General features: G+C 37.4%; 1 protein-coding gene and 1 pseudogene across 1 annotated transcript in view; both read left to right on the forward strand.

The window, feature by feature from the left end:
* BCAS3 (BCAS3 microtubule associated cell migration factor) overlaps positions 1–25,549 on the forward strand; it is a 957,541-nt gene that overhangs the window by 568,103 nt on the left and 363,889 nt on the right. The window lies entirely within an intron of this gene.
* On the forward strand, positions 14,154–21,535 carry LOC130456837 (E3 ubiquitin-protein ligase RNF138-like; annotated as a pseudogene).

Genomic DNA, 25,549 nt, shown 5'->3' on the forward strand with positions numbered 1-25,549 from the left:
TTTGGGTAGGATGGTCATTTTTATTATATTGGCTTGTCCTACCCATTAGCAGTTAATGTTTTTCCAATTGTTCAAGTCTAGTTTTAGTTGTGTGGAGAGTGTTTTGTAGTTGTGTTCATAAAGTTCCTGTGTTTGTCTCGGGAGATAGATTCCTAAGTATTGTATTTTGTCTAAGGTAATTTTGAATGGGATTTCTCTTTCTAGTTCTTGCTGCTGAGCTGTGTTGGAAATATATAGAAATGCTGATGACTTATGTGGGTTTATTTTGTATCCTGCAACTTTGCTAATGTTGTTGATTATTTCGATTAGCTTTTTGGTTAAATCTCTAGGATTCTTTAAGTAGACCATTATGTCATCCGCAAAGAGTGATAACTTGGTCTCCTCATTGCCGATTTTAATGCCTTCAATTTCTTTATCTTCTCTAATTGCTACTGCTAGTGTTTCTAGTACAATGTCAAATAATAGAGGTGATAATGGGCATCCTTGTTTCACTCCTGATCGTAATGGGAATGCATCTAGTTTATCCCCATTGCAGATGATATTCGGTGATGGTTTTAGATACAGTTTATTATTTTTAGTAACGACCCTTCTATTCCTATGCTTTCTAGTGTTTTTAATAGGAATGGGTGTTGTATTTTATCAAAGGCTTTTTCTGCGTCTATTGAAATAATCATGTTATTTTTGTTGGTTTGCTTGTTGATGTGGTCAATTATGTGGATGGTTTTCCTAATATTGAACCAGCCCTGCATCCCTGGTATAAATCCAACTTGATCATGGTGAATGACTCTTCTGATCACTTGCTGGAGTCTTTTTGCTAGTATCCTATTTAAGATTTTTGCATCTATATTCTTTTTCTTTCTCTGTTTTTGGCCTGCCTGGCTTTGGAATTAGTACCATGTTTGTGTCATAAAAGGAATTTGGTAGAACTCCCTCTTTGCTTATTATGTCAAATAATTTGTATAGTATTGGGGTTAGTTGTTCTTTGAATGTTTGATAGAATTCCCTGGTGAATCCATCAGGCCCTGGGGATTTTTTCCTTAGGAAGTTCTTTGATGGCCTGTTGGATTTCTGTTTCTGATATGGGATTATTTAAGAAATCTATTTCTTCTTCTGTTAGTCTAGGCAATTTATATTTTTGTAGATATTCATCCATATCACCTAGGTTGGTATATTTATTGCCATGTAGTTGGGCAAAGTAGTTTTTAATGATTGCCTTAATTTCCTCTTCGTTGGAGGTGAGGTCCCCCTTTTCATCCTTGATGCTGTTAATTTGCCTTTCTTCGTTCCTTTTTTTAATTAGATTGACCAATACTTTGTCTATTTTGTCTGTTTTTTCAAAGTACCAGCTTCTAGTCTTGTTTATTAGCTCAATAGTTCTATCACTTTCGATTTTATTAATTTCTCCCTTAATTTTTAGGATCTCTGCTTTGGTTTTCTTCTGGGGGGGTTTTAATTTGTTCGTTCTCAAGTTTTTTGATTTCCTTTTCCAATTCATTGATCTCTGTCCTCCCTAATTTGTTAATATATGCACTCAGGGATATGAATTTTCCTCTAAGTACTGCTTTGGCTGCATCCCATAAGGTTTGAAAGGATGTCTCACCATTGTCATTTTCCTCAATGAAATTGTTAATTGTTTCTATGATTTCTTCTCTAACTAACTGATTTTGGAGTATCATATTGTTTAATTTCCAATTAATTTTTGATTTGGCTCTCCATGTATCCTTTCTGATCAATATTTTTATTGCTTTATGATCTGAAAAGGTTGCATTTATTATTTCTGCTTTTCGGCATTTGAGTGCCATGTTTCTGTGACCTAGTGTATGATCTATTTTTGTGAATGTGCCATGTGGCGCTGAGAAGAAGGTGTATTCCTTGTTGTCCCTATTTCTTTTTCTCCATATGCCTATTAACTCTAATTTTTCCAAGATTTCATTCACCTCTTTTACCTATTTCTTATTTATTTTTTCATTTGATTATTTCTAAATTTGATAGTGGTTGGTTCAAGTCTCCCACTAATATGGTTTTACTGTCTATTTCCTCCTTCAATTCTCCTACTTTCTCCATTAAAAATTTGGATGCTATATATACCATTTGGTGCATACATGTTGATTAGTGATATTTCCTCATTGTCTATACTCCCTTTTAACAGAATATATTTACCTTCCCTATCCCTTTTGATCAGGCTATTTTTATTTTGGCTTTGTCAGATATCATGATTGCAACTCCTGCCTTCTTTCTATCGGTTGAGGCCCAAAAGGTCTTACTCCATCCTTTAATTCTAACCTTGTGAGAATCAACCCACCTCATATGTGTTTCTTGAAGACAGCATATGGTAAGCATTTGGGTTCTAATCCAATCTGCTATTTGTCTACATTTTATGGGTGAGTTCATCCCATTCACGTTCAAAGTTATGATTGTCACTTCTGGATTCCCTGGCATTTTGCTATCTTCCCCTAGTTCTGACCTTTCTTCTTTAGCTATATCCTTTTGAACCAGTGATTTACTTTAGGTCAGTCCCCCTAGTCTCCTCCATTGATATGCTTCCCTTTCTAGCCCCTCCCTTTTTATGCTCCCTTCCCCTCCCCCTTCTCCTTCCCTCCTTTTTTATACTCCCTCTCCCCTCCCCCTCCTTGATTTTCCTTTATTTCTTACCCTGTTGGATAAGATAGAATTCAGGATCCCACTGGATCTAGATGTTCTTCCCTCTCAGATTTGATTTAAGTGAGAGTAAGGTTTAAGTAATTCTACTTCACGCTCTCTTCCTCTCCTTCTCATATGAGAGTTCTTCCCCTCCCCTTCCCGTGTGTATCTTTGTATGGGAAAGATTTTTCTATTTAGCTCCCCCCCCCATTTCTTGAAGTAAATGTTAGTATTATAGACGATTCCCCCCTCTTCTTAATGCCCCAATATTTTCCTATGCATGATTCTTCTAACTACTCTTATGATGCATACAATTTTTGAGAGTTACACAATACATTTCCCCCATATATTAATATATATAATTTGATATAAATGTAGTCCTTATAGAAGAGAGTTTGACTTAAAGAAAAAGATAAGATTTATCTCCTTTTCCTTTTCTTTCATATTTACCTTTTCATGTTTCTCTTGCTTTCTGTGCTTGGATATTGAACTTTCCACAGAGCTCTGGTCTTTTCTTAGCCAATGCTTGGAAATCTTCTATTTTGTTGAATGCCCATACTTTCCCCTGGAAGTATATAGTCAGTTTTGCTGGGTAGTTGATTCTTGGTTGGAGACCCAGCTCTCTTGCCTTTCTAAATATCATGTTCCATGCTTTGCGGTCTCTTAGTGTGTTAGCCGCTAAGTCCTGTGTGATCCTTATGGGAGCCCCCTTATATCTGAAGCTCTTCTTCTTGGCTTCTTGCAGGATTTTCTCCTTTTCTTGGAAACTCTTGAATTTGGCAATTACATTCCTAGGGGTTGTCTTTTGGGGATTTAGTATAGAGGGTGTTCTAGAAACCCTTTCTATTTCTATTTTGCCCCCTTGCTCCAGAATGTGTGGGCAATTTTCTTCTATAATCTCCTGTAGAATAGCAGCGATGTTTTTGTTTATCTCTGGTTTTTCGGGGAGACCAATAATTCTGATGTTGTCTCTTCTTCCTCTATTTTCCAAGTCTGTGACCTTTTCAGTGAGATATTTCATGTTTTCTTCTAATTCATTAATTTTTTGGGTTTGCTTTATTGATTCTTGCTGTTTTGTAATCTCCCTTTCTTCCATTTGCTTAATTTTGGTCATTAGGGACTGGTTTTGCTTTTCAGCTTTGTCTGCCCTTCTATTAGATGCTTCCAGCTCCTTTTTCAATTGTGAAGTCTTGTCTATCAGACTGCTGATCTCTTTCTCCCATTTTTTTTCCCAAAAGGTTTCCATCTTTTGGATAAGCTCCAGTTTGAGATCTTCCAGAGCTTGTGGATAGTTTCTTTTTGGGAGGCATGTTCTGATTTTGTTTGGATTTCATCCTCATTCTCTTCTTTTCCTTGGGTACTCCCTCCATAAAAGTTTTCAATAGTTACTTCCCCCCCCCCCCCCTTTCTTCTTGGAGGCTTGATTTTGGGACATGTGAGCCATTCCTTTGGTGGTTTTATTCCACTTTCTTTTTTTGGTCTGGGGTCTGCGTGATATGGGCAGGTTTTCTGTGAATTTAGGTTGCCTCAGACTAGTTCTTCCCAGCCTCCAAGGTTTCTTAGAGCGCAGGGCCCCTGTGTTCAGCCCAACCACCCAGGTGATCAGCGCAGCCCGCCCAGGTGTTCAGCTCTGCCCAGGTGCTCAGCGCAACCACCCCGGAGTTCAGTTCCGCAGCCCCCTGTGCTCAGCTCAGGATTCTCCCATGAAACCACCCTGAGAGGTTGTTTCCTTGCAGTCTTTAGATCCCAAGGACCCTGGTGTGCCCCCCTCAGACAGAGACGCTCCTCACTCACTCACTGTACCAGTGAGCTCTCTGATAGCCTACTCTGGTTTAGTGGGGGGGGGGGGGGAACGACTCAGTTCACGTTTTTGTGCAAGCTTTTCCTCCTCCTTATAGTGTGGAAATGTTCAAACCCCACGTACCTTTGTTTCTGTGGGGTACTGGAAGTCCCTCCGGTCTTCCAAAGGTGATTTATATGCTCTTTTGAGTCTATTTCTTTCGGTGCCGGGGAGGGGAAGCAAGTCGCGTCTAGATTGCAGCCATGTTTACCTGGAAGTCTCCGTCAGCTGTGTCTTTATCCCAAACCACTCTTCCTATATTACTTTACTCAATAAAAATCGATTTTACAGTTTGAGCAACCAACTTTCTTCAATTCATGGGCTCTTCAAATATTCTCATTTTTTGCCTATTAAGTAAGTGTTAGTGTATGAAATGGAATGATCATATCAACCTTATTTTTAAAAATTATTTAGAAGCAAATTGCTTTGCCATTGTTAGATTTTGAAATGTATTCCTGGGAGAACAGCAGAGTCTAGGTTTGGATGAGGTGCAGAAAAACCCATGAACATTTGCTGTAGTCAAGCGGTGAGTTAATGGAGTTCGTGCCAGGGGAGTCTTCAGTCCATCAGCTGTGCCCTCTATGGTGTCCACTGTTTTAGGCAACAGAATTTATGACAAAAAGTTCAAGAGATATGGGGAAGGAAAAGGCAAGAGCAAACCATGCCAAAGAGGGTTTTTTTCTATCACTGTTTCTAGAATAAAGAAGTATTTCTAGATGTGAGTTAGTAAGTGCTGGGTTATTTTCTGTAGTGGTATGTACCAAGCCTACATATGTTGATGGCTTCATAGCTATTATTTTCATTTGCATGTCAGGTCAGCTTTTCATTTTATTTAAAAAAGATTTATCTGGAAGTAAGTTACCATACCCTGTATCGTTTCATCTCTGGCACATAGTAGGCACTTAATAAATACTTGTGTATGGGGAAGCTGGGTGGCTCAGTGTATTAAGAGCCAGGCCTTGAGATGGGAGGTCCTGGGTTCATATCTGGCTTCAGACACTTCTTAGCTATGTGACTCTGGGCACATCACTTAACCCTCCTTGCCTAGCCCTTACCACTCTTCTGCCTTAGAAACACTACATAGTATTGATTCTAAGATGGAAGGCAAGGGCTTAATAGAAATAAATAAGTAAATTAAGCATATAAATAAATACATAAATGCTTGTCCAGCATCATTTTTAGAGCAATACCCAAGTCTCTTCTTTAGTAAAGCTATTACAACCTCAATTAGTAGGGAGTTTAATTGATTCTAAGTATCTAAAAATACTTCCTAGTCCTCTAAATTGAATTTTCATAATCTCCTATAGAAAGAAATATCATGGAACAATAGATTTAGGATCATCATAAACTTAGAACTGGAAGAGACATGGTAGCTCCTTGAATCTGCTCCTCTCATACCTGAGACACAGTGAGATTAAGAGAACTTGGCCAAGACCATCAGGTACTTTCACATTGTGACAAACGAGTGTTCTGCTAGCACAGCATATTTGCCACCATTTTACAGTATGTTGAGCATCCCCTTTAGTACATATTCCATCACTATTTCTTTAAAAGGATCCCAGATGGAATAAAACCATTGTAGTTAATTTCTGGAAAGTGAATCCATTTCTTCATTCCTTAAGGAGAAAAGAGTCTGTCACACCAGTTTTAATGTTCCCCATGTCTATTAGTAAGTTAGTGGAGCCAGAATTCAAATATACGTGTCCAGACAGCTAAACGTTAATCCATATACTCTCTATTTTGTTCAAGAAGACGAAGGCTCTAGGGGAACCATATTGCTACTCTTAGAATAACTTGCTAAGTTAGCAAATTGTTAGTATTGTATTGTCACTTTCACCAGCATCTGAAGTTATATAGATATTCTTTATTCATAAATGCAGCACTGTATAGTCTTCTTTGTCATAAAAAAAATCTATATTCAATGATTGATGGGCAACATGCAGAAGGATTTTTAAAAATAAAAATACAATAGAAACCATAACAGGTAATTTTTCCTATAATTTTAAGGATCTACACAGTATATTGACTTTGTTATAAGGTATTAGAAATTTATGTTCATTAAATCCAGGTAAATGCTGACTGAACATTATCAAAGTGCAGGTCTAATCTGATTGTACTCAGCCCTCCATTTTGCTACATTAGTAGGGCTGAAATTATTTTGGGTTCAGAGTATAACTATAAAAATTTTTTTTTAATATAAGAAATAGATTTTTATTTTTTTTTAATTTAAACATTATTTTATTTGGTCGTTTTCATACATTGTTCATTGGAAACAAAGATTGTTTTCTTTTCCTCCCCTCCCCCTTCCCCCCCCCCCCCCCGCCTTTCCCTCTCCCATAGCCGACGCATGATTCCACTGGTTATCACATGTCTTCTTGACTCGAACCCATTTCCCTGTTGTTGGAATTTGCATTATAGTGTTCATTTAGAGTCTCTCCTCAGTCTTATCTCCTCCAACCCTGTAGTCAAGCAGTTGTTTTTCATCGGTGTTTTTACTCCCACAGTTTATCCTCTGCTTGTGGGTAGCATTTTTTTTTTTAGATCCCTGCAGATTGTTCAGGGAAATTGCATTGATACTAATGGAGAAGTTTATCACCTTCGATTGTACCACAATGTATCAGTCTCTGTGTATAATGTTTTCCTGGTTCTGCTCCTTTCGCTCTGCATCACTTCGTGGAGGTTGTTCCAGTCTCCATGGAATTTCTCCAGTTCATTATTCCTTTGAGCACAATAGTATTCCATCACCAACATATACCACAATTTGTTCAGCCATTCCCCAATTGATGGGCATCCCCTCATTTTCCAATTTTTGGCCATCACAAAGAGCGCAGCTATGAATATTCTTGTACAAGTCTTTTTGTCCATTATCTCTTTGGGGTACAAGCCCAGCAGTGCTATGGCTGGATCAAAGGGCAAACAATCTTTTATCGCCCTTTGGACATAGTTCCAAATTGCCCTCCAGAATGGTTGGATCACTTCACAACTCCACCAGCAATGAATTAATGTCCCCACTTTGCCACATCCCCTCCAGCATTCATTACTTTGCATAGCTGTCATGTTAGCCAATCTGCTAGGTGTGAGGTGATACCTCAGAGTTGTTTTGATTTGCATCTCTCTGATTATAAGAGATATAGAGCACTTTTTCATGTGCTTATTAATAGTTTTGATTTCTTTGGCTGAGAACTGCCTGTTCATGTCTCTTGCCCATTTGTCAATTGGAGAATGGCTTGATTTTTTGAACAATTGATTTAGTTCTTTATAAATTTTAGTAATTAAACCTTTGTCAGAGGTTTTTATGAAGATTGTTTCCCAATTTGTTGCTACCCTTCTGATTTTAGTTACATTGCTTTTGTTTGTACAAAAACTTTTTAATTTGATGTAATCCAGATTATTTATTTTGCATTTCGTAACTCTTTCTAATTCTTGCTTGGTTTTGAAGTATTTCCCTTCCCAAAGGTCTGACATGTATACTATTCTGTGTTCGCCTAATTTTCTTATAGTTTCCTTCTTTATGTTCAAGTCATTCACCCATTTTGAATTTATCTTGGTGTAGGGTGTGAGGTGTTGATCTAAGCCTAATCTTTCCCACACTGTCCTCCAATTTTCCCAGCAGTTTTTATGAAATAGTGGATTTTTGTCCCAAAAGCTGGGATCTTTGGGTTTGTCATATACTGTCCTGCTGAGGTTGCTTGCCCCCATCTATTCCACTGATCCTCCTTTCTGTCTCTTAGCCAGTACCAAATTGTTTTGATGACCGCTGCTTTGTAATATAGTCTGAGATCTGGGACTGCAAGACCCCCTTCCTTTGTATTTTTTTCATTATTTCCCTGGATATCCTTGATCTTTTGTTCTTCCAAATGAACTTTGTTATGGTTTTTTCTAAATCAGTAAAAAAAATTTTTGGAAGTTCCATGGGTATGGCACTAAATAGATAGATGAGTTTGGGTAGGATGGTCATTTTTATTATATTGGCTCGTCCTACCCATGAGCAGTTAATGTTCTTCCAATTGTTCAAGTCTAGTTTTAGTTGTGTGGAAAGTGTTTTGTAGTTGTGTTCATATAGATCCTGTGTTTGTCTCGGGAGATAGATTCCTAAGTATTTTATTTTGTCTAAGGTGATTTTGAATGGGATTTCTCTTTCTAGTTCTTGCTGCTGAGCTGTGTTGGAATTATATAGAAAGGCTGATGACTTATGTGGGTTTATTTTGTATCCTGCAACTTTACTAAAGTTGTTGATTATTTCGATTAGCTTTTTGGTTGAATCTCTAGGATTCTTTAAGTAGACCATCATGTCATCTGCAAAGAGCGATAATTTGTTCTCCTCCTTGCCTAGTTTGATGCCTTCAATTTCTTTTTCTTCTCTAATTGCTACTGCTAGTGTTTCTAATACAATGTCAAATAATAGAGGTGATAATGGGCATCCTTGTTTCACTCCTGATCTTAATGGGAATGGATTTAGTTTATCCCCATTGCAGATGATATTAGCTGATGGTTTTAGATATATACTGTTTATTATTTTTAGGAATGACCCTTCTATTCCTATGCTTTCTAGTGTTTTTAGTAGGAATGGGTGTTGTATTTTATCAAAGGCTTTTTCTGCATCTATTGAGATAATCATGTTGTTTTTGTTGGTTTGCTTGTTGATGTGGTCAATTATGTGGATAGTTTTCCTAATGTTGAACCAGCCCTGCATCCCTGGTATAAATCCTACTTGATCATGGTGGATGACCCTTCTAATCACTTGCTGTAGTCTTTTTGCTAGTATCCTATTTAAGATTTTTGCATCTATATTCATTAGGGAGATTGGTCTATAATTTTCTTTCTCTGTTTTTGGCCTGCCTGGTTTTGGAATCAGTACCATGCTTGTGTCATAAAAGGAGTTTGGTAGAACTCCCTCTTTGCTTATTATGTCAAATAGTTTGTATAGTATTGGGATTAACTGTTCTCTGAATGTTTGATAGAATTCGCTGGTGAATCCATCAGGCCCTGGGGATTTTTTCTTAGGAAGTTCTTTGATGGCCTGTTGGATTTCTTTTTCTGATATGGGATTATTTAAGAAAACTATTTCTTCTTCTGTTAGTCTAGGCAATTTATATTTTTGTAAATATTCATCCATATCACCTAGGTTGGTATATTTATTGCCATATAGTTGGGCAAAGTAGTTTTTAATGATTGCCTTAATTTCCTCTTCATTGGAGGTGAGATCCCCCTTTTCATCCTTGATGCTGTTAATTTGCCTTTCTTTTTTCCTTTTTTTAATTAAATTAACCAGTACTTTGTCTATTTTGTCTGTTTTTTCAAAGTACCAACTTCTAGTCTTGTTTATTAGCTCAATAGTTCTGTCACTTTCGATTTTATTAATTTCTCCCTTAATTTTTAGGATCTCTAGTATGGTTTTCTTCTGGGGGTTTTTAATTTATTCATTCCCAAGTTTTTTGATTTGCATTTCTAATTCCTTGGTCTCTGTCCTCCCTAATTTGTTAATATATGCACTCAGGGATATGAATTTTCCTCTAAGTACTGCCTTGGCTGCATCCCATAAGGTTTGAAAGGATGTTTCGCCATTGTCATTTTCTTCAACAAAATTGCTAATTGTTTCTATGATTTCTTCTCTAACTATCTGATTTTGGAGTATCATGTTATTTAATTTCCAATTAATTTTTGATTTGGGTCTCCATGTACCCTTGCCAATCAATATTTTTATTGCTTTATGATCTGAAAAGGTTGCATTTATTATTTCTGCTTTTCGGCATTTGAGTGCCATGTTTCTATGACCTAGTGTATGATCTATTTTTGTGAATGTGCCATGTGGTGCTGAAAAGAAGGTATATTCTTTTTTGTCCCTATTTATTTTTCTCCATATGTCTATTAACTCTAATTTTTCTAAGATTTCATTCACCTCTTTTACCTCTTTCTTGTTAATTTTTTGGTTTGATTTATCTAAATTTGATAGTGGTTGGTTCAAGTCTCCCACTAATATGGTTTTACTGTCTATTTCCTCCATCAATTCTCCTAGTTTCTCTATTAAAAATTTGGATGCTATACCATTTGGTGCATACATGTTGATTAGTGATATTTCCTCATTGTCTATACTTCCTTTTAGCAGTATATATTTACCTTCCCTGTCCCTTTTGATCAGGTCTATTTGTACTTTGGCTTTGTCAGATATCATGATTGCAACTCCTGCCTTCTTTCTATCGGTTGAGGCCCAAAAGGTCTTACTCCAACCTTTAATTCTAACCTTGTGAGTGTCAACCCGTCTCATATGTGTTTCTTGAAGACAACATATGGTAGGGTTTTGGGTTCTAATCCAATCTGCTATTTGTCTACGTTTTATGGGTGAGTTCATCCCATTCACGTTCAAAGTTATGATTGTTATTTGTGGATTCGCTGGCATTTTGATATCTTCCCCTAGTTCTGACCTTTCTTCTTTAGCTTTCTCCTTTTGAACCAGTGATTTACTTTAGGTCAGTCCCCCTAGTCCCCTCCCTTGAGATGCTTCCCTTTCTAGCCCCTCCCTTTTTATGCTCCCTTCCCCTCCCCCCTCTCCTTCCCTCCCTTTTTGTACTCCCTCCCCCCTCCCCCTCCTTGGGTTTCCTTTCTTTCTTGCCCTAATGGATAAGATAGAATTCAGGATCCCACTGGATCTAGATGTTCTTCCCTCTCAGATTTGATTTCACTGAGAGTAAGGTTTAAGTAATTCCACTTCACGCTCTCTTCCTCTCCTTCTCATATGAGAGTTCTTCCCCTCCCCTTCCCATGTGTATCTTTATATGGGAAAGTTTATTCTATTGATTCCCCCCCTATTTCTTGAAGTTAATCTTAGTATTATCGCGGTTCCCCCCTCCCTTTTCCTTTCTTTGCCCCAACTTTCCCCAAATCTTCTTAATGCCCCAATCTTTCCCTATGCATGTTTCTTCTAACTACTCTTATGATGATACAATTTATGAGAGTTACACAAAACATTTTCCCCACATATTGATATATATAATTTGATGTAAATGTAGTCCTTATAGAAGAGCGTTTGACTTAAAGAAAAAGATAAGATTTATCTCCTTTTCCCTTTCTTTCATATTTACCTTTTCATGTTTCTCTTGCTTTCTGTGCTTGGATATTGAACTTTCCACAGAGCTCTGGTCTTTTCTTAGCCAATGCTTGGAAATCTTCTATTTTGTTGAATGCCCATACTTTCCCCTGGAAGTATATAGTCAGTTTTGCTGGGTAGTTGATTCTTGGTTGGAGACCCAGCTCTCTTGCCTTTCTAAATATCATGTTCCATGCTTTGCGGTCTCTTAGAGTGTTAGCCACTAAGTCCTGTGTGATCCTTATGGGAGCCCCCTTATATCTAAAGCTCTTCTTCTTGGCTTCTTGCAGGATTTTCTCCTTTACTTGGAAGCTCTTGAATTTGGCAATTACATTCCTAGGGGTTGTCTTTTGGGGGTTTAGTATAGAAGGTGTTCTATGAATCCTTTCTATTTCTATTTTGCCCCCTTGCTCCAGAACGTGAGGGCAATTTTCTTTTATAATCTCCTGTAGAATAATATCCAATTTGTTATTTACCTCTGGTTTTTCTGGGAGACCGATAATTCCGAGATTTTCTCGTCTCCCCCTGTTTTCCAGGTCCGTGACCTTCTCAGTGAGATATTTTATGTTTTCTTCTAATTCATTAATTTTTTGGGTTTGCTTTATTGATTCTTGCTGTTTTATCATCTCACTTTATTCGAGGTGCTTAATTCTGGTCATTAGGGACTGGTTTTGCTTTTCAGCCTTGTCTGCCCTTCTATTGGATGCTTCGAGTTCTTTTTCCAATTGAGCATTCTTATCTGTCAGACAGCTGATCTCTTTCTCCCATTTTTCTTTCCAGGCTTCCATCTTTTGGATAAGTTCCAGTTTGAGATCTTCCAGAGCTTGTTGATAGTTTCCATTTTGGGAGGCGTGTTCTGAATTTTTTTGGATTTCCTCCTCATTCTCCTCTTTTCCTTGGGTACTTCCACCATAAAAGTTTTCAATAGTCACTTTTTTCCCTTTCTTCCTGGAGGCTTGATTTTGGGCCATGTGAGCCATCCCTTTGGTGGTTTTATTCCCCTTTCCTTTTTGGTCTGAGATCTGGGTTATATGTGTGGTTTTTCTGTGAATTTAGGTTGCTTCAGACTAGTTCTTCCCAGCCTCCAAGGTTTGTTAGAGTGCTGGGTCCCTGATCACAGCCACACTGCCCAGGTCTTCAGCTCCGCCCAGATAATCATGGTGTTCAGCACAGCCTGCCCCAAGAACAGCTCCGATGGATTCTCCAGTGAAACCGCCCTGAGACGTTTTTTCCTGGCAGTCCCCAGATCCCAAGGACCCTGGAGTGCCCCCCCCCCAGACAGAGACGCTCCCCACTCACTCGCTGTCCTGGTGAGCGCTCAGGTAGCTCACTCTGGTTTAGTGGGGGAGGTGGGGTGGGGGAAGGGCGGCTCAGTTCACTTTTCTGTGCAAGCTTTTCCTTCTTATTTTAGTGTGGAAATGTTCAAGCCCCACGTACCTTTGCCTCTGTGGGGTACTGGGGAGGACTTCTGTTCCTCCAAAGGTGATTTTATGCTCCTTTGATGTAGTCTATTTCGTTCGGTGCTGGGGAGAGGAAGCGTGTGGCGTCTAGATTGCAGCCATGATTACCCGGAAGTCCCTATAACTATAAAAATTTATTCACATTCAGAGGTCAGCCCTGAAGTTAATTCATTTTTTTCCAGTGTTTAAAACACACACACACAGACACACACACAAATGTTCAATTGATCATTTTTAGCTCTTGATTATTAGCTGTAAGCATGGTCTACTTCCACAAGAATGCTGTGATTCCAAAAACAAAATCTGGCTCCAGATTGCTCCATAATGAACCTACTCACCCTACTTTTTTCATTGATCCATTGATCTATGCTTTTCTGTGCCTATGTGTAAAAATAGCACTTTCTTAAGCTGTGAATTATAGTAGTAGCATATGGTTGTGTGTGTGTGTGTGTGTGTGTGTGTGTTTTGGTTAGATGGAAAAGGAATGTTTGGAAGTCGTATTTACTGGAATGTTGTAAGCATACATCAGGGCTTATTATCGCAAATATTCTGGACATTATTCTATATCCGGACTTCTTATTCTAATATTCTTATTTCTAATATACATGAAGGTAGAAATGTGACCAGTTTTCTAATTTTAACAGTCATGGCAAATTGAATTTAAAGTGCTTTTAGGCTGATATCATCAGAACATTCCTAGATGTTTGTTTAAATATAGCTAAAGAGGAGGCTTATTTGTAGGAAAGTCATTTTAGTTACTTGCTCCTTCTTTTATAAGTTTTGTTTACTTTTCAGGGAACAAAATATAAAAAATCACTTTACTTTTGATTGGAAGTCTATAATTTACTCTGGTGACATTCCTTTCATAGATATCACCTTCAAATCTTCACCATGTCCTAGTATATATAATTGTTAAGAATTATTCTTGCCGTTTTCTTGGTGGGAAAATTGAGGATAAAACAGGGTAAGTTACCAGCCATTCAGGGGAGATCCTAGACTAGTACCTTTAATGTTTTGCTTCAACTAAGGGTTATAGCTATTATTATATTACATATATATATATATATATATATATATATATATATATATATATATATATATATTATAGTATAGTATTCAGGGAGACAAAATGGTTATTCTCTGCTTTTCATTGAATTAACCAGCATTTCAGAGTTGAGATACAGTGAGCAAGTCTCATTAAATATATCAGAAATAATTCTAGGGCTGTTCTCTCATAAGAGATCTATACTCTTTTTCCTTTTATGTTTGTATTTTACTAAGTTTGTTGCCCTTCACAGTGGACAGTGCCCTTCACATGTCATTGGTATCACTTCCTTAGCTGTATAGGATAGTAATAGATATAAGTGCTTTTAGAAATAGTACTTCTTTCAAGTTTCTGCCTTTAACACTGTAGTAATATGATTGAAGGCTCAAATATTAACTTCTTTCCATGTGAAATCAAATTGTTCCTGACTAGTTTGAAATATTTTTTATAAAGAATAAGGCCATAGTTTGATTGGTAACTCCATATAGCTTTATCCAGGTCTGGTTTTCCTACTCCATCACATTGAAGAAGTCAGTTGAAGGGACCTCAGAGGCCTTCAGGTTCATCCTGCTCCCTAATAGATGAGGAAACTGAGGTCTAGAGATGTTAGTAGCTTAGTTACACAAAATCACACACTTAATATTTGTTTTGAGGGGGGGGAGAAGTTTGAACAAAAGCCATTGCACAGTTTATTAAACACAAAACAATTTATTATTAGGAAATACAGATAGGAAAGTGAAAATAGGAAAGTGAAAGTAATCTTATAATAGCTTGTACCTATACCCCAGATCCCAGTCCTAAATAAACGTTTCTTGAAAATACTACATTTCTCTACCTCAGAGGGCAATATTTTCTGCTAGGCCAAAGGCTTCACCTACTCTCACTACTCTTTCTATCTGATAATATAACCAACATTATCTACCTAAGTTAACCAATAATCAATAAGGCTATTAAGGCCTTAATTCAGTTTTCTGTCTCCAACGGTTCCAGAGGGAGTAAGCCACACACACTCCTCTCCCCAGGAGACACAGAGACATAAAAAGCACTTTCCAATGGTCTCCAACTTACACCACTTCTCACAGTCAACCACACCCTTCTAACTGTCACCAACTGTCAAATGGCACATTAGGGTATCCTACTGAAAAATATTATTGCTCCTTTTCCTCCTAAATATAAAAAAAGGAGAAACTAATTAAAAAAAACTCTCTTAATAGTGTCTTAGGAAGAATTTGAACCCAGCTTTTCATGACTGCACTTATGGTGTCCTATCCATTATAGTATGCTATCTCTCAAAACAACACTACCCAGTCAGTCTGAGGATTTGGTGTATCTCTAGGTTCAACTTCACGTTATTGAAAGTTGTGGCTTTTAGAATTCCATGTATTCCTATCTATCGGTTTAGCTATGGAACTTAGTGATTTCCATGTTAGTCAAATATCTCATCCTTTGTACACCTGAGATTTTTTTTCAATAAAATTTTTATATATAACATTTCCCCATTATATTCATCTTTTACATCTTCACAGAAAGCCTTCCCTTATAATAGAAAATAAAGGAGAAAGGGAAAAAAGTTGAGCAAAATGAAGCAACTTATTTTTAAAAATTTAATGTTATAAGGAAGTTATCTATAGTATTGACCAAATGAAAAAGGAGGCATAAAAGCTCAATGAAGAAAGTAATTCCTTAAAAATTATAATTGAGCAATTAGAAGCTAATGGGTCTTTGAGACAGCATGAATCAATAAAACAAATCAAAAGAATGAAAAAATGAAGAAAATGTAAAATATTTCATTGAAATATGACTGACTTGGGAATCAAATTGAGGAATGAGAATTTAAGAATTATTGGACAATGTGAAAGTTATGATCAGAAAAAAAAAACCTAGACATCTTATTTCAAGAAAATGTTATGGAGGGAGTAGCTCGGTAGCACCAGACCTGTAGTCAGGAGGGCTTGGGTTAAAATTTGGCTTCAGGTGCTTCCTAGCTGTGTGATCCTAGGCATGTTACTTAACTCCATTTACATAGTCCTTGCCCTTCTGTCTTAGAATTGTTTTTTTTTTCTTTATTTCTCTCTTTTATTGATAAATTACGGTTCCAATATTTGAAATTCTAGGTGTTTGAACTCATTTGTGAAGTGTACCACTTCATTTATGGTTGTAAACATGTATTCAAATGCAATTTGTCAGAATGCAATTTGGGGCAAACACAAATGGTGTATGAATTTTTACTGTGAAGAAAATGGACTCAAAGTGAATAGGATAAGACAATGTGTAAAGATGACAAGTTAATGATGTAGGTGGATGCTTCAGTTTATAACGGGACAGAATACCTTATAGAGGTGAAGTTAAATGATGGCAGAAAGCAACTCACAATGTGAAAGAGGTATAGAATAAGCTTAGGAAAGACATAAATTGACGATAGCATGAATGTATTGTATGAAAAATATATGTAGCTCTTCCCCCAACCCCCCTTCCTGATGCTGCTACCATCGCTTCCCTTCCTATCCCCCCCTCTACTCCCCGCACACAGGGAGCCAGGCCGGGCTGTCGCCACTGCCGCCATCATAGCCTCCTGCCAGCCTTGCACCATGGCTGAGATGCTCTCCACCACAACAGCCTACACCGCAGACAACTTCTACTGCCCAGTCTGTCAGGAGGAATTCAAGACCCCAGTGCGGACCGCAGCCTATCAGCAGGGTTTTTGTAGAAAATGTATCCTGACTGCTAGGGGAGAGTGGAGTACTCTGCCCCCTCTGTCGAGGAGATGTAACAAGAAGAGAGCCAGCATGTCCAGAGCGGGCCTCAGACATTAAAAACACCGGGAGGAAGTTGTCTGGTAGCTGCAGATGCTGTGCAAAACTGATCAAATTTTATCACCTGAAACTTCATTACAAGTCTTATAAGAAGTATCAGGACGAGCATGGCATGTCCTCCATCATTCCAAACGTTCAGATCTCTCAAGATTCAGTAGGAAATAGCAATGGGAGGGAGACATCTGACATCTGACAACACAGAGCCTTACCAAGGAGATGCAAGTTCCACGGGGCATCCCAGACTTAAGTGTCCCTTGTGTCAAGAAGCAAACTTTACAAGACGTTTGCTGGATCATTACAATAATAGTCACCTCTTTCAGATCGTCCCTGTGTCTCTTCTGGGGAGATCCAGCCAGATTACTAGACATTTTGTTAGTCATCTAAATCAGACATTAGTTTGATTAGGGAGAATTTGTGAATCTTTGTTTAGATGAGGAAACATAGGATCAAACTGCCGTTGAAGAATCTTCTCAAGTAAACTTCTGAAGGTTGTAGTCATCTGCATCTTCTGTCTGCAAGTGCCATCTTTGAGGGAAATGAATTCCCATCTCAGTAACCTTTTGATGAATCTCTTGAGTTCTGTGCTTAGACATCAAATTTTCTGTTCAAGTATGGTCTTTTTACGAATGCTTGGAATTCTTCTATTGTGTTGAATGACCATACTTCCCCCTGTGAGAATATGGTCAGTTTTGTTGGGTATTTGATTCTTGGTTGTAGACCTAGTTCTCTTGCTTTCAGGAATATCATATTCCATGCCTTTTGGTCCTTCTATGTGGATGCAGCCAGATCCTGTGTTATCCTCACTGTGTTTCCTTGGTATCTGAATGGCTTCTTGGCAGCTAGTAATATCTTTTCTTTGGTCTGATAGTTTTTGAATTTAGCTATAACATTCCTGGGTGTTGTCAGTTGGGGATTAAATACAGGAGGTGATCTGTGGATTCTTTCAGTCTCCACCTTCCCTTCTTGTTCTAGGTTATCGGGGCAGTTTTCCTGAATAATTTCCTGTAGTATTATGTCCAGGCTTTTTCTTTTGTCATGCTCTTCTGGTTAACCAATGATTCTTAAATTGTCTCTTTTTGAACGATTTTCTAAATCAGCTGTTTTGTGAATAAGATTCTCCTTTTTTTCCTCAATTTTTACATTCTTTTCATTTTGTTTTATAGTGTCCTGCTGCCTTGTGAGGTCACTTAATTCTAGTTGTTGTATTCTGGTTCTTAAAGACTGGATTTCATCCCTGGATTGTTGGTCATCCTTTTCCTTCTGGTCTGATTTTCTTTGAAGGTCATCTTTCATCCTCTTTACCTCATCTTTCATCTCCTTTGCCTCATTTTCCAGCTGGTTGATTTTGGCTTTCAAGACACTATTTTCTCATTTTAGTTCAAGTGCCTCTGTTTCCAGATGACTTATCTTAATTTTAAAGTTCTTTTCCCAATTGTCTTCAGCCTCTCTTTTGTTTTGAGTTCTTCCATAGCCTGTATCCAATTCGCTGGGATTTCTGATTTATCGTTTGCTGATCTCTCACTCTCTGTTCCATTTCCTAAGTAGAAGCTGTCTATTGTAGTTTTTATTTTTTTGTTGTTTGCTCAAATTTCCTTCTTCTTTACTCCCCGTATTTGTCTGTGCTCTTGCTCCTCTCATTTTTTTTTTGTTTTGGGGGCTTCTGTCAGTCTCCCCTCTTAGAGCTTTAACAGGAGATCTCTTGGTGTAGTCTCTGGTGGAGGTTTGTTGGGGTTTGAGCTTCCCTGTCCTCTGGAGGCTTTTGATTGGCTTAAAGTCCAGCAGTCAATGAGGATGGGTGTGGGGCCTGGGCTTCCCTGAGTTCTGGAGACTTTTGATGGGATTAAGTTCAGCTTAGTTGAGCTGGGTGTGCTCTGAGTCCAAAACTTCCTGGAAGGCTGTTGCAAATATGGAGGATCTCCACAGCTCTCGCCTGTCTGCCAGGTCTGTGCTCTCTCTCTCTAGCTCCTTCCCCACCATCTGTGTTGGACGCTCCAGACTTGGCACAGCCCTGCTCGCAAGGTACACCCTCCAGACCAGCACCTTTGCCCACCCAGAAGTTCCCGCTGCCACTGGAGTCTCAACACTCTGGGTGGGAGGGGACATGGGTCCTGGGACCTTCCTTCTGTCTTCCCCTTAAACCTGAGTGTTCTCAGATTCCAGCTTTTGGGGGGGGGGGGCATACCTATTGAATTAAGTCCAAAACTAGGGTTCCTTGACTCTGTCTTGTTGTTAAGTTTGTTTTTCAGTCTCCTAGGAGCATTCAGTTTGTGATCAGTTAGGAAGGGTATTCAGAGGTCTGAACTCTTCTGCTCCTTCTAGGCCACCATCTTGACTCCTACTCCTTAGAGTTGTTTCTAAGCAAGAAAGGTTTTAGAAAAAAATTATTAAGTGACCCTTTAACATCAAAACACTAATCACATCCCTATTGTACTACATGGTCAAGCACATATTTTTCTAATGCATTTCTGGTTCTACAATTCTTTCTCTGCATGTGGATAGCATTCTTTCTCACAAATTCCTCTGGATGGTCCTGGATCATCACATTGCTGCTGGTATAAAAGTCCATTATATTCAATTGTGCCATAATGTGTGTGTCTCTGTGTACAGTGTTCTCCTGGTTCTGTTCCTTTCACTCTGCATCAATTCCTGGAGGTCTTTCCAGTTCACATAGAAATCCTCCAGTTCATTATCCCTTTGAGCACAATAATATCCCTATCACCATCAGATGCCACAATTTGTTCAGCCATTCCCCAATCGATGAACACCCCTTCATTACTTTGATGTATACTGCTTTATTGTACAGTTTAAGATCTCGTACTTCACATTTTTTTGCATTCATTACCTTGTTATTCTTGATTTTTTGTTTTTCCAAATGAATTTTGTTATAAGATTTATCTTCTTGAGTTCAAATCTGACTGCAGTTACTAGTTGTGTGACCCTTGGCAAGTCTCTTAACCCTATATGTCCCAGTTTTGGCAAATTGCTCCTGTATATTTGCCAAGAAAACCCCAGATGTCATCATGAAGAGTCAGACATGACCAACAAATAACAAGCAAGGAACCTACATCTTATTAAAAGGTACCATGATACAATAAAATAATATCAATAATAAACATATGCACCAAAATGTAACATTAAAATGTTTAAAGGAAAAGTTAAATGAGTTATAACTAGAAATAGACAGTAAAACTATATTCGTGGAGGACCTTAACTTTCCTATCTCAGAAATAGATGAATCTAACCAAAAATTAAGGAAATCAATAGAATTTGAGAATTCTTAGATATGCTTTTCCTCAGCAGTACAACCATTTATTAGGATACAAACCAATTAAAATTGGCCAAAATTGGAATAGGAGGCATTATAACTATTATTGATCCAAATGGTGTTATTGATTATTGATGGCTGGTTGGTAACTAAAGGGGGCCAGGCTGTTGTAAGTATAACTAATCTAGTCTAGTATTAAATATTAATAACAAAATGATAATGACGAATTATAATCAGCTAAAACTATCAGAAGTTAAACTGAATTTCAGGCAGTGGATGGATGGCCAGGAGCAGTTTAATCCAACTGAATTTACTACTGGTTGAGGTAGAAAAAGGAAGGAGGATAGAAACTAGAAGTTAGGGATAGTATATGAAATCTATTAATCTTATTCTAATATCTAAATAAACCCCCCAAAACTAACTTCTCTCAGAGCTTCTTCTTGTCCACGAAGGTGGACCTGCACTGAACTACACTTACTGACTACCCAAAAGATAATTTCTCTTACTATCTTATCCTAAGCTAAAATCGAATCTCTATATTCTTACAATAATTTTTAAAACTCAAAATATCACTTTCTTGAGAAACTGAATGCAGCTCCTCTTTCACTCAACTCCAAAGACCTCTCTGTCTGTCAGTTCCCACAGACAGCTCTCTGGCTCCACCTCTAGTTCCTGTTGAGAAATAGACTTCAAAGCTAGACCTCTTCTCTCAAGAGTGCTGAGACGCGAAAACCCTCAATCACTAGACTCTTGATTATAAAAGTTTTCTTCTTCAACCTCATTATCTTCTGTAACTCCAATTATCAGAGCGAGAACTCAAACCAGCACTCCTGTTCCCTTTGACTGCCAGAGAACATGGAGTCCTAACTGTCTTCCTGGGGTTTTACACTGCTCCCTTAAAGGGCCAGAAACCAGCTCTCTCTCTTAAAGGGGACAACGTAAATGTGGAAAAAACCCTTTCTCTGACCTAAACCTGCTCTTAATGAAAACTAAATGAAATCCTTATCACAACAGAGGTCTCAGAGGATGAATATTTAATGAATATTTCATATTGTGGTTAGGTTTTAGATATTGAGTGGAAGGCATGGTATTTGAGGTCCACCTCATAGTCAGATTTTATGATTTTGATTATATGGTTTTGAGATATGGACATCTTCACCTTCTTTCCTCAATTCAGATATCTACCTTCAGTGTATAATCTTTCCACAAGCTCTGCAACATCAACTATTCCTATTTTTTGATATCTTTTTCAACCCAATGGGTTTGAAATGAAAGTTCAGTATTATTTTGATTCATTTTTCTAGTATTCTTTCAGATGTAAATACTTAATAAATGCTTGACTCACCAACTAATTGTTAATAGTCTTCTTTGTAGTACTGTTTGTTCTTTTTCTTTAGCCATTTATCTAATTGAGAAGGCCTTTTGACCTTATTTAGTTCTATCATTTGTCTTTATATATAGGATTTCAGATGCTTTTTAGAAATATTTGACATATAGATATTTTTTCTAGGCTACTGTTTTTCCTGTTATCATATTTACATTAATTTTGTTCATATAAAAGCTATTTAATCTCATGTAATAAATACTATATTTTGTGTCTTGTAAATGTCTCTATTCCTTATTCATTAAAAATTCACTCTCTAGCCTCTCACATCTACCCCTTTTCTAAGTTTTTTTTTAAAAATAGTATGTTCTGGGGGCAGCTGTGTGGCTCAGTGGATTGAGAGCCAGGCCTAGAGATGGGAGTTCTAAGTTCAAATCTGGCCTCAGACACTTCCCAGCTGTGTGACCCTGGGCAAGTCACTTGACCCCCATTGCCTAGCCCTTACCACTCTTCTGTCTTGGAGCCAATACATAGTATTGGGTTTAACCCATAGTAAACCCATAGTAAGGGTTTAAAAAGAAATAGTATGTTCTATAATATTTAGGTCATTTTTTTTATTGATTCTGGAATATAGTGTAAAGTGCTCTCCACCATATTGCTTTCTAGTTATCCTATAATTCTTGTCAAATACTGCATTCATCCTCACTGGATTGCTGTAAGGATCAAATGGAATAATATAAGTAGAATACATTATATAAATATTAGCTTTTGGTATATTTATATGATAAAATTTATTTTGTACTTAATTTATATTTTAGATTTATTGAACACTGAATTCTTGAGTTCATTTATTCTTCTCTGTTTCATTCAGTTGAACTATTCTATTTTTAAAATAATACCAAATTGTTTTGATGCATACTGCTTTATAGTGAAGCATGTGGTATAAAAGTAGCATTCCTTCTTTACTCTAACCTTTTTATTATTTCTCTTGATATGCTAGATCTTTTGTTTGTTAGATCTCCGCACCCCGAACATATGATTTTGTATAGGTCTTAAAAATAGATTAAGTGGCATAGCACTAAATATGTATTTTGATTTAATTGTCATTGTCGTTTTTATTATATTGGCATATCTCAACTATCATCATGAAATGTTTTTTGTTTAAAAAAATTCTTTTTAAAGGGTTGCATAATTGTCTCGACGTGAGTATTAAATGAACAATGATACATTGACTTCCAGATATTTTATACATTTCACATTTGTTTTGAATGGGACTTCCCATTCTAATGATTGACTCCTGGACTTTGTAATTACTTAAGTCTTATATTTTAATAGTTTCCCCATTGTGGAGTTAATTAGCCTGAATTTCTTACATTTTCATTTTCATTTTTTTTTAATATGCTGAACTTTAGGGGGCAGCTGGGTAAGCTCAGTGGATTGAGAACCAGCCCTAGAGACAGGAGGTCCTAGGTTCAAATCTGGCCTCAGACACTTCCCAGCTGTGTAACCCTGGGCAAGTCACTTGACCCCCATTGCCTAGCCCTTACCACTCTTCTGCCTTGGAGCCAATACACAGTATTGACTCCAAGACGGAAGGTAAGGGTTTTAAAAAAAATGCTGAACTTTAATTAAAAAAAAAAAGAACTTTTCTGTATATGCAGCAGAGCTCAAAGGATGGTATATGAAACCTTGACTCTTCATTTCATAATGATATTTTTTAATCATATAATAAAAAAAGACCTAGAAGTATACCTACCAAAACAAACCCAACAACTATATGAATACAATTATAAAACACTGTTCACACAAAATCAGACCTAAACAATCATGCCCTAAATGAACATCATTTGTTCATGGGTAGTCTGAGCCAAAATAATAAAAATTTTAATCTTTCCTAAATTAACTTACCTGTTCAGTGCCATATCAAACTACCCAAAAATTATTTCATGGAGCTAGAAAAAAAACTATAAAAAAGTTTACCTGGAAAAAACCCCCCAAAATTAAGAATATCAAGGGAATTGATTTTTAATAATAAAAAAGGCCTAGTCGCACCAGATCTCAAATTATACTATAAAATGGTAATCATCAAAACAAACTGGTACTGGCCAAGAAATAAGAGTAGTGGATGGATGGAATTGGTTGCATAATCAACACATAGTAGTTAATGACAATAGTAACCTTGTATTCAATAAACTCAAGATCCAAAGATCTAATGTTTTTAATAGGCATGGGTATTGTATTTTATCCAAATTTTTTTTGGATCTCTTGAGAATCATGTGATTTCTGTGTTTCTTATTCATATGAGCAATTATGCTGATAGTTTTCCTAATATTGAACCAGCACTACATTTCTGGTATAATTCCTACCTGGTCATAGTAAATGGTCTTTGTTATATACTTCTGTAATCTTTCTAGTATTTTGTTTAAAAATTTTGCAACGATATTCATTAGGGACATTGGAATGTAGCAGCATTGGCAAACCTTTTAGAGATCGTGTGCCCAGACTGCACCTTCAAGTTCCTGTGAGCCCCCTACATTACCCCAGACAGTGGGGGAACAAAGTGTTTTGACAGAGGTTGGGGCATGTGAAAAATATCCTCAGGCGCCAAGAAGGGGGCAATCTAAGCAGTCCCCTCCATCATGCCAGGGCACGTGTCATTTCTTTGCCATCACAGGTCTATAGTTTTCTTTTCCTTTTTTTTTAAACCCATATAGTAGTGTTTTGGTTCCAAGGCACAAGAGTGGTATGGGCTAGAAGGTGAAGGTTAAATTACTTTCCCACAGTCACATAACTCGGAAGTATCTGAGACCAGATTTGAACCCACCTTCCATTTTTAGGCCTGACTCCCAATCCACCAAGCCACCTATCCACCCTTGGTCTAAAGTTTTTTTTTTTTTTTCACTGTTTTTGCTCTTCCTAGTTTAGGTATCCCTTGGGCTTTCTCAGAGACCTTCTCCTTTTGATAATCTGGATAGTCATCCTGGTAGGCAATGAATATTTCTCACCTATTGGTGTTTTCACTGGGAGCCTGCACTTTTATTGCCTTTTAGAGAGGTATTTCTGGTACTAGATTTGCTATTAGTCTCCTTTCTAATAGTCCATAGTTGTCTGGCTGACTTTTAGTGCAGTGCTGAGATAGATGAAGGCAGTTGCTATAGTTTTTCTTTAAATTTCTTGATCATTATTTGACCTGGTCTGAATTTTAGGTTTTTGCTGAAGTGGGTACAAATTAGCTGGATATTCTACTTCCGTTTTGTCCTGGCTAGAAATCCAGGTTTATTTTTCATACTAAACCAAGATAAGAATTTTTCAAGGGGCTTCTAAAGCATATAAAATGATTCCTGTGGGTCCTATTTTGACTTGGAAAACTACACATTAACATTACCAATTTTTTTTGTTGTATTTGCATTTATTTTGTTCAGTATTTCCCAGTTATAGTTTAAGCTGATTCAGGGTTATTATAAGCAACATATTTGATAGCCATACTTTAGAGAATGACCCTTTGTGAAACTTTTGTTGGGTTATGAAATTTATTTCTACTTCACTGTGCTCTAATTTTTCCTACAGCAAATGAGTTAAATATCTTCACTGAAAGTTTATTCCATTTTTGCTTCTATCTTACATCTCTTTTACTCACCTTTGACCTCTCCCTTTCTTCTGCCAGGTTTTCACTGTATAGGTTTCATGTAAACTGTAGAAGAATATTTATTATTCACACAAATGGGGAAATAGGGCTCTGTGGGTTAAGGGTCCTTGAAGAGCACTAGAAGAGAATGGGTTGAAATGAACATAACTTTCCAGAGAAGATAATTTTTTTCAGAGGCAAGAAATAATTAGCCTTAAATCCAGTTTTGCTCTCCATTTATCGTTATCTACAGAATTATTGAGGAGGTTGATTTCAGATATTTTCACATCTGGCATTGATTTAAAAAGCCCATTCTTCCTGACTAGGCCAGTGTCATTAGCTAAACTTTTGGAAAGTAGAAGTGGTTGGAGCCAGTCTGCTTTGGAGACCTGGGAAGTACACCCAGTCTCTGAGGCTTTGGTTTTGTTATTCCTTGGGGTAGACTTTGTAATG

This window comes from Monodelphis domestica, chromosome 2 (genome assembly GCF_027887165.1).
Source record: "Monodelphis domestica isolate mMonDom1 chromosome 2, mMonDom1.pri, whole genome shotgun sequence".
NCBI lineage: Eukaryota > Metazoa > Chordata > Mammalia > Didelphimorphia > Didelphidae > Monodelphis > Monodelphis domestica.